This window comes from Episyrphus balteatus, chromosome X (genome assembly GCF_945859705.1).
Source record: "Episyrphus balteatus chromosome X, idEpiBalt1.1, whole genome shotgun sequence".
Lineage (NCBI taxonomy): Eukaryota > Metazoa > Arthropoda > Insecta > Diptera > Syrphidae > Episyrphus > Episyrphus balteatus.
In genome coordinates, this window is record NC_079138.1 from 4919335 (window position 1) to 4930747 (window position 11413).

General features: G+C 29.0%; 1 long non-coding RNA gene across 1 annotated transcript in view; it reads left to right on the top strand.

Annotated features, from left to right (window-relative positions):
* Positions 1-10762, top strand: part of LOC129920641 (uncharacterized) — a 60837-nt gene extending 50075 nt beyond the window's left edge. The window contains exon 3 of the long non-coding RNA XR_008773282.1: positions 10657-10762. This is a non-coding gene — a long non-coding RNA (uncharacterized LOC129920641). The remainder of the gene's footprint in view (positions 1-10656) is intronic.
* The last annotated feature ends 651 nt before the right edge of the window (positions 10763-11413 follow it).

Sequence of the window (11413 nt, forward strand, 5' to 3'; positions counted from 1 at the left end):
TACATAGGTTGTCATATAAAAAAAATGGATTTGAAGGTGATAGAATAAAAATAGGTGGATTTTTTCTATTTTATTTTTTTTTTTTTTTTGCAAGAAAAATGATTTTTTAAGGTTTCACTTCTACCACGTGTTAATTGCACACATGATTTTTTTTTTTTTTTAACATTTGCAATATTAAGAGACCATAACAAGTATTTCCCGACGTTCAATTTGACTCAACTATTGATTTTTAAGGTCACTGATGTAGTTGATGTAGTAAGCGCTGAAACAGGCCCCAGGTCATTGTCTGCTTCTTTAAATAGTTCGACAGTATGAGGCCATCAGCTCCAGGTAGCGAACTTAAGTTTTTATATCTATATATGATCGATTTCACTGGTGTGGGGAATGGGATATTGTTGGCCTTCATCATCAACGTTGAATGGTATTATCTGCCTTTTGGACTGGAGCTTGGTTTCATCATCGCCATAACAAAGAAAGAAGTTATTTCTGCAACTACTCCACCTAAATATTCCTTTGTTCTTCTTTGCAGGCTTCAATTCGAGGTCTGTAATCTTAAAAAGTCCTTGAAGCCCCATCAAAGGCTGTGATTTGTGAAAATCTATAAATATGACAAATTTTTCATTCATTCAGTACGTAGGTATTGTATTTGTTTTTTTTTTTTTTTTTTTTAAACAAGATGCTTGTGAATCCTTGATCCTTCTTCGTAGCTTGACGAACTTTTAATACATTTCTTTTAACAAAAAAGGGAACTAAACTTGCAATGAAAAATTTCTTATCTGTTTCCATATTCTGCTGAAATTTAAAAAAAATATATATTCCCTTTTTCTTATTTAAAAAAAAAAAGGTTAAAACTTAACATTAATTTCTTAAAAAATAGGTCTTGTTTCATCCTCCTTGCTCACACTTCTTTTTATTTGTTTTTTTTTTTATCCATTTTACAATTGCGCGATGTTTCCGGGGGTTTCTTTGACCTTTGTGTTATGTTCTATGGCGCATAGAAAAAAAAAAAAAATAAGGAAAGACATTTCGTCCTTTAATTTTGTCCTTACACAAAAAGGATGGTGAACGGATGCCGTTGATTTCTTTAATTTCTTTTTTTCCTTTTTTTTTTTTTCTTCTTCAACCAGCATGTTTTTTCTTCATCACCCCAAATGAATGATAAATCCCCTCCGCACAAAAAGTTCTTCTGCAACTGTATCATCTTCTAACATGATTTGTTGAAAAAGGCCTACAAAGACACCCAAAAAAATAAAAATAAAAAAAAATACGTAAAATAAAAAAGAATTCCATTTCCTCTTCAGCTTTTTGTTATTTTTTTTTTTTTTTGCTTTTTATTTTTTGTTTCTTTTCTGGGCATTATCAATTTAAACGAGAGAGAGTTCAAAAGATGGAGAGGAAGATTTTAAATTAGCAATCTTTTTCTTAGACATACAAAAATATATGTAGGTATATAATTTTTAACTTCCGTATTTGTAGCTATAGTTGTTTGTTTGAATATGAGTAAGAAGGAGAAAAGGGATGTTAAAGCAGGCCTTAATTCTTTTCCTTAAAATACATTTCAAAATTTAAGAAAGAAAACAATTTTTTTTGTATTCTTTTTTCTTGTATTAAATATTAAGGTAGTGCGTTGCTTGCGAGTGGATATTGTTCCTGGCAACATCCATAAAAATGTTCATCATTTTTGCCTCTTAACTTGCGTAAGGGGATGATTAAAGCTTAATTTTTTTTTTGTTTGCTTTCGTCAGCTGCAAAATAATACTGTCGCTTGTTTATGCTGTTTTAAAATTATTACGATTTTTTTTTTTTTTTCATTTAAACGAATTTATGAATTGAAGAGATTTTTCATGTTAAATACTTTTATGGTGTTAGCCAGCATATAGATGTTGGGCAAGAAGTTTTCACTTAAAGAATACCTTTATTTTAAATTGAAAAACTCGTATGTTTCAATATTTTAGGATCGACTTGCAACACACAAAAATTCCAAGGACCTTTGTCATACCAATTTTTAAAACAAAATAAGCATCAAGGACCTTAAAATTGAATGAATATTATTGGGAAAACTGAATGAATATTTCAATTGGAAAAAAAAGCAGCAACCAGACTTCAAAGAAACTTTCGGTTTTCAGTTATGAATAGAGCTTAAAGAGACCTTTGTTTTTGAAAATGCTTATTTAAGCAAAGGGTACTCTTTTTTCGAAAACACCTATTATTGAAATTATAATACCTAAATGGATAGCCATGGTCACTATGAACTTATATAAGTATTTAAACCAAAACATGTTTAGTGACTCGGATCCAAAAATATCTTAAAAAAAAAAAAATATTTGGATTTCAATTACTCAGCAGCTAGACCATGGTTGCCAGAACGGTAGGTAAGTACTTGTCATAGGTACACCAATTTTGGTAAAGCTTAATTTTCTCAAAAACAGCTCCTACGATTTTGATCAAAAAAATTCAAGTATGTATTAGTTTCTAGATAAGGTCTATCTTTTTATAAAAACTATATAATTCTTTTTTTTTTCAAAAATCGTTAAAAACGGTATACCGACTTCCCATGGAACTGTTTTTTTTTTTAGATCTGATTATCTCCCAAACGATTTGCTCAATTTCAAAGAATTTATTCAATTAAAAGGTTTTTATATAAAAAATCAAATAAAAAAATAATAATTTTTGGAATTAAAAAAAACAAATATATTTTATATTTTTGTATTAAGGTGTTGATTAATAATTCTTTTTTTTTCAAAAATCGTTAAAAACGGTATACCGACTTCCCATGGAACTGTTTTTTTTTTAGATCTGATTATCTCCCAAACGATTTGCTCAATTTCAAAGAATTTATTCAATTAAAAGGTTTTTATATAAAAAATCAAATAAAAAAATAATAATTTTTGGAATTAAAAAAACAAATATATTTTATATTTTTGTATTAAGGTGTTGATTAATAATTCTTTTTTTTTTTCAAAAATCGTTAAAAACGGTATACCGACTTCCCATGGAACTGTTTTTTTTTTAGATCTGATTATCTCCCAAACGATTTGCTCAATTTCAAAGAATTTATTCAATTAAAAGGTTTTTATATAAAAAATCAAATAAAAAAATAATAATTTTTGGAATTAAAAAAACAAATATATTTTATATTTTTGTATTAAGGTGTTGATTAATAAAATTGTAACAAAATAAAAACTTTATTTTAAAACTTTTTTTTTTTCAAAAAATTACTTATAAAAAAACATAGTTAAACAAAAAACGGTTTTCATTTTTTTTTTTTCTAAAAATTGCAAATTTTAAAAGTAATTAAATTGCATATTTTAATCTTATTGTTTTTTAATAATATATTTATTTTTTTATTTTTATGCCTATACATTTGCCAAATTAGTATATAAAAAAGTCTTACAAATTTTCGTAATTTGAACTCTAAGAGCAAATTCTATTTTACTACCGTATTTCACCAAGAAAACGTACTAATTTTTAACCCAGTTGTCATAAATTAATTCACCTTGGTCACCCGAACCGCGTGCTTTATGTTTATGGAAAGATACCTGCAGACTAATTAAAGGTTAAACAAAATTTCAGCTTTAATAATAACTTAACAAAAATAAAACAAATTTGGTCTAAAAGCGTTCAAATCTCATCCAAAGACAACAAAACAAAAAAAAAAAAAATTAAAAAAGAAGTGAAAAGTTTTTCCGTCTCTCGTGGTTATTTAATTTTACATTCACATAAAAGAATTTTTCAAGAAATATTAAAAAAAAAAAAAAGACAACATCAAGAGAAGAAAACAAAACAACAACCACTTTGAGAAGAAAAAGTTTATTCTTGTGCTGTGTGCACTCCTCGTTCTTGTCCCATCCCATCCCAAACCAACATCGCATGAGTTAAAGGTGGAGGATAGATATCTTTCCTTTGCACCAAGGACACCGAGTTATACTCTTTTGGCCAGTAGAAAGCAAGCAAAGGTCAGTGGATACACTTTTTAAGCTGGTACAGAAAATTCTTCTTCATCTTCAAGTTTTTCAGATCATAATTTTCTCACAACACGAAGTACACCAAAAAAAAAAAAAAAAAAGAAGGAAAAAATGAAAAATAAAATGAAAATGAAAAATCACACGAAAAATCAACAAAAGTTGTGAAAAACTAAGTCAGAGAGTGTGGGTAGAAATTTGGTTGATGGCAAACTTGAGATATTTTAAAATCTATGCCCTTTGGCGCATCTCTTTGGGTAAAAGATATTTTTTGAACCCCTTTCCTGTTTCTGCCGTACCAATCGTAAAAGTTTTTTTTTATTCTTAAAAATCTTGGAAGGAACATTTTATTTTATTTTGTTTTACTTTTTTTTTTTCTTTCAGCATCATAAAAAGAGTCGTACCGCAATATAACTTTTTTTTTTCAAATTCTCTAAGCGTACAAATTACTTTAACATCAACACTTATCTAAAAATGTGTAATATACACTTGGATAAAACAGTTTTGCATCAAATCTGCTTTCCCTTCTAAGAACAGAGACATTTTAAAAAACTTCGTTCTTGTTGATTCTCATTGATTGGTGTCACCAAATCCATCTACCTTTTTCTATGTTTTTGAAAAAAAGTTAAATATTGCTTTAATTTTTTAACTCTTTCCTTTTAAGTTAATTAAATTTGAGTCCAAAAATTAAAAAAAAAAAAAAACTTATAATAAAATATCAAACAAATTTGTTCAGTTGGTCGAGAAATAACTCATCAAATTCTGTTCTTGGTTAAATTCAAACTTACTTGCACTTAAAAACTGCGCCTAACAAGTTCCGTTTCTCTATGAATGTGTGAATTTTTAAAATCCCTTCAAATGAATCATTATTTGCGTTACAAACTCTTTTATCACCACCACCAATAGAATCGTTAAACAAAATTAATTGTGCCGAAAAAAAATAATTAAATATTTCGAAATGATAGTCAACCTTTTTGAAAAAAAAAAAAAAAAAAAAAACAAACAAAATTGGGTGAGGTGCGAACGTGGAGAGGCGAGCAGTGGAGCGGGTACAGTTTCATAGGGCATCTTTAACCGAACAGAAAATCAAATTTTCATAAAGCAATTTTCACCACAGTTAATTAATTTTCTTTTTTTTTTTTTTTTCTTTGGATTTTTTCAATCTTGTCACGTAGAAAAAATTCTTGTTTACAGATGACAACACTTTAACTAGAGCTCTTGAAGTTCTTTTGTTGTTATGTAAATATTGTGTTTGCACGTCTGATAGAAACTCGGGGATTCATTCAGTCCTTATTTTTTGGTGGTGTTGTCTTTTGTTGGGACTTGTTTATTTCTTGGTGCTTTTTTTTCTTCTCTTTCACCTAAGGATTTTTGTATAGTTGGTCTTTTGGTGTTTGAGAGATATTTGTCTTTGGAAGAGATGGGCAATTAAAAAAAAAAATTGAAATCATTTTCTAAATTTATCCCAAGGCGAGTTTTTTTTTTTTGGACGAATGCGTCACCGATTTAGCGGAAAAAATCGTTATCAATTATATATTTTTTTTTTATTTTAAATTTTATGTTGTTAGTCTATTTAATTTCAAAATAAAATATAAAGTCAATTGAGTAGACAAAATGAATTTAATTTTCTCCAAAAAAAAGTAATGAAATCTGTTTTCTACTGAATACCCTATCCAGTCAATTATTTTAATTGTGTTATTGCAAATTATGATGTTAGTGAAGAGGATATTTTACTAGTCTGAGAAACAAATACCGTTTTTTCAATATCAAAATGACATTACTGTCTGGATTAAGATATACGAATTTGGTGACACCAATCAATGAGAATCAACAAGAACGAAGTTTTCTAAAATTTCAGCAAACGACATTTTGATTATTGTGGTGATGGTGATGATGCAGTCAAATATGTTTGTTTTTTCTTACATCCGGAAGCAAATACATAGCTCGAAAATGTTTTTGTTTGAAAATGTGAGTTTACAGTGCATTTAAATACAAAAATTACAATTCATTATTTTTCTGCTAACTTGAAATTTGTTTTCCTCAAAACTTTCTCGATCTTTGATGTTAAGGGTGTTGGGCAAGAAGATCTGTTTCTCTCAGCAACCCTTTCCGGGAGATCTTTTTTTCTAAAGAAAAATAAAATAAAATAGTTAGGTAGGTAGGTAATATGAAACCACATTTTTTGTCAAAATGTCATCAGTACAATTCACTTAGTTTTTTTTTTATCGCTGCACAAATATAGACCTATAACCCTTTCACGCATACAAAAATTGTAAAAATAACTATTAAACGCCCATTCTTTTACCTAGAAAACAAGCATAAATTGGTCAAAACGTGATGGTTACACTCTTAAATGCATATCTAGGATATAAAACATCCGGTTTGTAACTTGTTTGTAACCGCACAAAATGTTGAGCGGGTGTTTTCGTTTATAATATTTTTTTTTTAAGTTATACCAACACGTGTTATAGCAAAAACTTTAACCGTTGTTACCTTCCTTTGTTCGAAGAACATCTAACAGATTAACAGAGATACCTATATTCATCTTTTTTTTTTTTGTTTTTGTTTTCATACTAGTATTGCATTTTGACTCTTATATTTTTTTTGTTTTGTTTAATAGTAAAAAAGGGTTAAACCTCAAGGACTCCAGGCATAAATGATGGTCTGCGGTTAAAAGTATTTGTATTTCGCGGTAAAATAAATTATATCTCTATCGAAACAGAACAATGCCAAAGGTAAAGCAATCGAGGGATAACTGTATCAAGAGATCCACTTCATCAAAGAAAGAATAACACAGGAATTATAATAAAAAGGATCACAAAAAAAAAAAAAAAAATATAAACGACGACGAACGGTGACGAGAGAGAGAAAAAAAAAAAGTCTTCCTGCAATTACATTCGCGCTGAGATCTTTCTTTTTTTGTTTCGTTTAAAGTAGGCAAGACGATTTAACGAGAGAACGATCCTGCGATACTGACACACAAAAGAAAAACAGTTGAGGTGAAACAGATGGACAAAACGGTACAACCAAGTACCGTATAAATTGTATATGTGCAGTGCATGTAAGGTAATCAACATATTATGAGAAAAAAAAAAAAAAAAACAACAACCACCTGAGGGGAGCATTGATCCTGAACCACGAAATGGACAGAAGTGATTCACAAAGAAACACAACGCAGCGCAGGCTAAACTGAACTGACCTTTGAAATTGTAACATTTTCGCATATGTTGTGTTTTTTTTTTTATTTGGTTCTCACCCTCTCTTGTCAGATTTTTATTAATGGTATTTAATTGCAATAAATGCACTTTTAAAAAAAGTTTTTTAGTTTGCATTTTTGCATTATGTTTGTCTGTTTATCTGAACCTAAAAGAAACCCTACAGTAGGGTTAACAATTACCTAAATTAATTTATGTAAAACTTTGTTTCTAGGATCGTTTCGAGGATCTCCAAAAGGACCAAGAACTATCTTCTATATACTTCCACAATTAACTCACAACAACCGTATTTGCAATGGGATTTAGCTGATCTATTTTGAGTTACCTATAAATTAGTGACGCAGGGTCATAAGGCCCAAAAATAAAGCTCCTACTCTGTATTTGTGGGGCTAAGTGGGAAATAAGCCCCACATTCAGTTTAGGGCTGAAGACCCATAAAATATAAAAAAATTGGTATAATGTCCTTGGGCCTTATGTTCTTGCGCCGAAAGTAGGTAGGTATTATTACAAAACTAATTTAAAAAAAAAATGGAAGGAATTTTAAAAGAATTGGCAGATTCATATTGAAATGGAAATTTGACAGCTTTACCCCACGCGTTAAAATGTGGGTACACAAAATTACACTAATACATTTCAAAAAAAAAAAAAAAAAAATGATCCAAATCGTGTTCCATGAGCCACAAAAAAAGAATCAATTTTTTTGGGAGCGGGTCATAATTCTGTACGACAAAATTCTGTAGGGTCAAAATACTATAAGACCATAATTCTGTACGTCATTATACTGTAAATACAAAATTCTGTACGTCAAAATACTGTATGAACAAAATACTGACTTGCAAAATTCTGTTTTGTAAAATTCTGTAAGGCAAAATACTGTACAATACAGTATTTTTAAAGAAATTTAAAAAAAAAAACACTAAATAGTAACTTTAAATATAATTATTGACAGTAAAGTTGTAATTTTATAAAAACATAATTATTAAAGTAAAAAAGTAAATCAATTCTAGGAACACAAATCAAACTTTTCTTAAACATACAAAATACATTTTACAAAAAAAATGTCAAAATCAATATAAATTTAATTTTTTTTTTTTTCAATCCGTTTTAGGTATGCAACGTGGTTTAATTCAGATTGTTTTTTTTTTTTTAATAAGTGTAGTTTTGTTTTCTCTCTCTTTTTTCCGTATAGCTCCTAATAAAGTACCTAGATTAATCAGCATTAGAAGCTTGCCTCTTTATTAAGTTGATCTCTTAGAAATTCATAGTAAACCCTCGGGTTGGGGTCGAAATTCTGTATGTTGCGCGCGCTATTTTTTACATTATCAAAACGATATTTTTTACAGCATTTTTACAGAATTTTGATATACAGAATTTTGATGTACAGAATTTTGAAATACAGTATTTTAACCAACCAGAATTTTGCTACAAAGAATTTTGACTTTCAGAATTTTGTTCGTACAGCATTTTGCACATACAGAATTTTGACATACAGTATTTTGGCATAAAGAATTTTGCAACATACAGAATTTCGACCCCAACCCAATTTTTTATCAAAATCTGAACTACCCCTGGAAATCCCCATAAATATAGTTAGTTGTAGGATTAATTTGGTTAAAAAAAAATAGATAAAGCTTCGAGTTGATATCTATTTACCAATTTTTAAATCAAACCTTTATCATTAAAAATATTTGAATGTTGCTTGTCCATCTGAAATAATAAAAATTCACAGTTAACAAAAAAAAAAAAATGATAAAAAACAAAGTCATACCAAATGACAGGATGACAACTTCTCACAAAACGGTACTTTACAATGCATGCTGCTGATTTACATACATATTTCCAACACACAGGTTCCCCTAATTTATTTGTCGCGTTCTCTTTCAGGTAGGTATACCTAGGTAAAGTAGCCATAGAGTCAATTGAAATTTACAAAGCCTGCGATCTACGCTCTACGTCGCAGTCCATGTATCCTTTTAACCCATCCCGTTCTATTACTGAAAAAAATGATGATTAAGACAAGATAAAGGGTCCAGTGAATTCCTTTAACGGGATTATATTTTATTTTGTCCCTGCATGGCTATTTAAATAATAAAAAAAAAAAAAATAGAAAACAGGACTAAATTTGGACAACGAGTAGAGAGAATGAGTTTTATACGTGAAACGGGATATAAACACACAGGACACATCAGCACACACGTGAAAACGGAACCTATTCAATTTGAAAGGAAACTCAATACAACGTGCGGTAATAGAAAATGCTCACATCTCACATACCTATACCGGAAGATGTACCGTTGTCCATTATAGACATTTGTTCATGTGATTTTGATTTTGATTTTGATTCATTCATCCCTTGACATTTCCAGTTAGAGTCGCACAGAGTGTCCTGGTTAATGTAAAAATCTTAATTTATTCAAACTTTTTCATCATAACAAAAAAAAAAAAGGGTGACCGATGTTATGCATTTGAATATAGGTTTTTAATTTAATTTTTTTTTTTTTTTTTTTATTTTATTCTGTTCTGCTTTTGTTATGTTTTTGCCCTGACCATGTGCTTCCAGAAGAATAACGGATGTACTGATGCAAGGTGAGGATTCAAATCGAATGAGAAAAAATAGAGAAAGGGTTATTAGGATATGTGTGATGATGATGGGTGTTAAGTTCTCAGTCGGTCATTTGATCGCATATGCATGCAGGTACCTACACTAGCGAAGTTTAGATAGAGACCCTTTTCCAGTAATGTGGTCGCTGATCACATGTCCGAATAGCGTCAGATGTGGATTTAAATTGAGGATTATAGTTTTTTTTTTTTTTTTTTAACCCAACATACATCATCGGTACCTATAGGATGCGAAGGGAAATTAAATTAAATTAATGGAATGGAAAAGTGCCTTTTTCTAACTTTGATATGGATTCCTCTTGTGTGCAGCTGCATAAAATAGTGACAAGTTTAGTTTGATTTGGGCATATACCTAGGTAGTTTACAGTAGAAAAGCTAAGGTGATGAAATGTTTATTTCAAAAAGTAGAAGTAAAAAGCACGTAAATAAAGCTCGTAAAAATAAAGAAAATGGCAAGTTTTTTGAGTTTACAACACAAATATCAAGGTTTATTCTTCTTCGTGTTTGAAACACGTGTCTTAACACTTTTTTGTGCTTATATTTGATAAAGGATTTAAAATTGTTAATACAAAATTTGTTATTAAAATTCTCATTATTATGAACTCAATTAATTTGAATGCTCTTTAAAACTTTCTGTTCTCTTGATGAAATGTTCATTATGATGAATTGTCCTTTAATTTGTTGTCCATACATTTTATGTATCTAGTGATTATTTCCAGTTGCTATGGCTTGTCTATATCCCAGAGATATCGTTATGTTTATTTAAAAAAAAAAATTATTTTTTTATTATTTTTAATATTGATTGCTTATTTGTAATGAATTTCTTATAAAACCGTCCTGTATTTTTGTTTCTTCTGCAGGTAAAGGACATGTTAATTTTGGTGGGAATCTTCAATCTACATTTAGTTAAGGTGCCATCAGTTTCCTGTTTTACATCTCTGTGCATATAATTAAGCAATGTTGCAGTACTTTTTGAATAAAATATAAAATATAAACTATATACTGTTTTTGTTCAAAATTATAAATAACTTTAAACACAAATGCTTTTTTTTTATTTTTAAATTAATTTCAATAATTCAAGAGTGTGAAGGAAAAAGAAAACAGGTTTGTAGAAAATATTGGTTTAAAAGCTCTGAATATTCAAACCATTCAATTGTCAAGCATTGAATAATAAAAAAAAATTAATAGACAAAATCTTACGCTCACTGGATAAAACCAAGAAATTAACAAGGTTTTAGTCAAAGTCAAGTCATTAAAAAAAAAAATTCCTCCAAATCCCTCGAGTGAGATTAACGGCCATATTATTCACTAGTTTAAAAAAATACATCTGGATGTAAAATTGTAAAATTTCAAAAATAAATCCAAATCCAAAATAGTTATCCCGATTTTAACTATGAAAATAGTTAACCCTTTCGAACCCAAGCTATGAAAATCAACATTAAAAAATGTTTTTTCAGTATTATCGTGTCGAAGACATCACAACTAAGAAATATGAATAGTAAAAAGTTATTTTCCAAAATAATAAATAGCAAAACTAATGTGTTACTCTCATTTTACATGTAAGTAACATGCACTGCCTATGACCAACAAAAAAAATCGGACAACTGAGAAAATAAC